The sequence below is a fragment of the Phalaenopsis equestris genome, unplaced genomic scaffold (assembly GCF_001263595.1).
Source record: "Phalaenopsis equestris unplaced genomic scaffold, ASM126359v1 Scaffold000413, whole genome shotgun sequence".
NCBI classification, from domain to species: Eukaryota; Viridiplantae; Streptophyta; class Magnoliopsida; order Asparagales; family Orchidaceae; genus Phalaenopsis; species Phalaenopsis equestris.
Genome location: NW_018164854.1, coordinates 888,064 through 891,833, shown reverse-complemented (window position 1 = coordinate 891,833; position 3,770 = coordinate 888,064).

The window sequence follows — 3,770 nt, the reverse complement described above, 5'->3', positions numbered from 1 at the left end:
AGCGGTTCACTCAAGCGACAAGCGAAGAGTATGCCAAATTTACCATCACGTCTTCCCCATGACTCTGTCATACAAGAATCATTCAGTCGTCTTCTCAAATATCATTAAAGAGAATACAACAGTTTCAGCAATCCCACTAGGATTCTCTCGTCCAAGGGAAGGCTGCCCATCAGATTCTGTGATTTCCCCCCCTGTGTCCGATGACATTGCCCCACCCTATCAACTTAAGCTCCTTGGTGGAGATCAAGGGTCAACTACCACAACGCGTCTATTGATTGACACAATTTGGCTGATCAAACCAGTCCTACTGATCCACAGTTAGCGAGCAATCGACAACTTCTATGAAACCATCCAACACCACCAGATCCAGCCGACGACAAGGCTCACTAAAGCCTTACCAACTGGTCAACTACCACAATGCGCCTATTGATTGGCACAATTTGGCTGATCAAACCAGTACTACTGATCCACAGTTAGTGAGCAATCGACAACATCTACTAAACCATCCAACACCACCAGATCCAGCCGACGACAAGGCTCACTAAAGCCTTACCAACTTCAGCCAGTCGAGCAGAGCGATAAGGCCCTGGGCCCACATTGGTTAAATATCTAGAATTACTTGTACAATCTATACTTAAATAGAGGCATACATATAACTTCACGCGTTGTACCCCCTTTGTTTGCAAATATAGGATCATTTCAAGAATAAAATGTTACAATCGTCTCATTCTACTATTCATTGTTATGTTTTCTCTATCTCTTTCACATTTTTCTATGCTTCATTCCTTAGTTGTGATTCACATGATATATTAAGATTTAACATGTATACACACATGTTATGCAAAAATTAAAATCACACAATAAACAAACAATCAAACTTATTACAATTTATGTAGACCGACGGAAATCCACCTAAATTTATGTGGAGGGGTTATTCCACTATCAATAGGTGGGGAAAGAGGAAAAACAACTCAGATAAGATTATAACTCGACACATAACAATCAGTTGTAATCTCTTTTGCAAATAAGAGAGGATTATGACATATAAATTAGAAATATTTCTAATTTAAAAAATCCTATAATTAGATTTTCTCTAATTGGTTTATCTAATATCAAACTTTGTAATATATAAAAGATAATATATTTAGATATTCTCTAATTAGTTTACCTAATATCAATCTTCTTAACATAAACTCTTCCTAATATATTTTAATTTTTAAAAATTAAAGTAACGATATTTTTATTAGCTATTAGAGCTTTGGATGATATAAATATAATTTCCACTATATTTTAAATTAAAAGACTAGCTCTTATTAGTTAGTCTCTTAACCATTCATTGACGAAATTGATATTTTAACTCATGGCATATTTATTTATTTATTTTTAATTTATCAAGTCGGAATCATATCCCAGCTGTCTCATATTTTTAAGTATATATTGGACGGTGCTTAATTAATTGAATTTTTAAAGGGGGAAATACGATTTTTTTTTTTTTGGCGCATAAAATAATTACATGTTCAGTGGGTTCAATATTTTTCAAGAAAAAAAATTATGTAATTATGGTATATTATTATGTGTTTTTCATTCATAAACCTGTATTAAGGTTTTGGAAACATAAGTAGAACACATTTTTTTATGTATTTATATATCTCCTAAACTTTCATTTTTGCATGCATATCATGTAGTATTTTATACCTGATAGACCACCATCATCATACGCAAATCTCGAGATATGAAATGGATCTCGAGATAATATTCAAGCAAGAGATGTTCAAATTTTGATTAAAAGTCGTCTAGAGTTTCAATTTCAGCAAGCATACAGTCGAACTGAGCAGCTCGACAAGATGGACCTAACGATACCAAAATTAGTCCAATCCGAGTCAAATAAAACCCAAATCAACCCAACAAACTACTTTTGAAAGATTTCTGAGCATAATTGGATGGTCAAGTGAATTTGGAAAATGACATGCTTATATTCAAATCGAGCGCCTCAGCAAGAAAAATTCAACGGGTTCAAGATTATGATATTATTAAGACACTAAAATATCTTTTAATTGTCATTTAGTTAAAGAGATCTCTCTGGCTCGCCTGATCAATAGTGATTCAGATTCTTTCCTTATTTGCAACGTGAACTCTATAAATAAAGCCCTACCCCTATCATGAGAAGGAGGTCTAGACCTTGGGCAAGAGCAAGTTTAGAGCTTGCAGGGGAGAGAACTGCAACTCAACCTCCTGCATCGCAAACCCGTCGCCTCTGGCCTCCACTGTTGCCCCCGGTCGCCTTCGTCACCTATGGTTTCCACCGCCCCTTGGCAACTTCAGCCGACGCTGACTTCCAACAACTCCGACCACATCCACAACATTTGGCGCCATCAATCTCCCCCGTCTATGACGAAGTGTGGTCTCTGCTGCCTTCTTTCAACTCCAACTATTGCAGCCTTCGTAACTTCGGACAACCCACCTCCAACCAACTCAGGTCGTCACCACCATCTCCCACCATTACCTGCCAATAGCCATTGCCTGCCGCTGAGCTCCTTCGACCTTTCGCCCTTGTTTCCCATAATCAAATTTGACGACCACCTGTCGGTCAACATCAACTGTCATCGGAGTCCACCTGATCCTTGCAGTGAAATATTATGTGAAGTCATAACGTGGATTGCAGAATCTCGACGTACATTGTAATGTGACAGTGCACCCCACTTACAATGTAGTGAACCCTTAGAAAGATGATGTAGATTGAGACTTTCTATGAACTCTTAAGGTTCTCTCTGTATAGCTCCTAACTCCAGCCATTACAACCTATGGACGTCGTCACAACTCATCACTATAACCACATGGCCAACTGCGACCTATATGATTCACGATTTGTGCAAGTACAGACTTCTGTCCCCGCATCCTGCAGATTTCATCTTAGCCCACTACTACAATATACGTGACAAACTATATCCTATGTGACACACAATTGTGCAGCTCTAGGCTCAGGCCTCTATGGCCTACTGACGTCGCCGCAGCTCACTATTGCGATCTATGCGATTCACGGCTAATGTAGCTCCAGACTACGACCCCTGCAGTCAATGGGCTTCATCACAACTCACCATTACGACTCATTTGACCAAATGTCTCTTACATGACTCACAACTCCTACGTCTTCTTACTTCGGCCTCTGTAGCCAAATGATGCTTTCGACGTAACCATCAACAACTATCATGACTATCAACTACAACCTATATGACAAGCTACCGCTACGACCACCGTCTACAACATTCACAACGACTACTGCCTCCATATCAATCGACTACGACACTCGCAACCTACTATCATCGAGAGCTGTATTCTTTATAGTCAAACTACGATTTTTATTAATTAATCTTTGTTGTACATTTACAATGAATATCTTTGTAATTTCATATTCCCTAATTAAGAAGAATAGTGAACATGTGCACTCAACATTCATAATAAATTATTTCAGCTTGGCTGGGGCTCGTGATTTTTCCCATCGCAAATTTTTTCGTGTAAAAATTAAGGTGTCTTATTTTGTCTACTTCTCTTTACTCGAGTCTATTATGACTTTTTGTACAACCCCAAGATTCTGACACGCTTTAATACTAATGCATGAAAATATGTATTTCCCTTTTAAAAAGTAATAATAATATTATTTTTGTTGTGAAATTAAAGAATTAAATGCTATGTGTGTTAAAATGAAAAAGTGTGGGATATGTAAACACATAAAAACCTAACTCTATGTACAATAAGTAGCTAGAAAATGATCC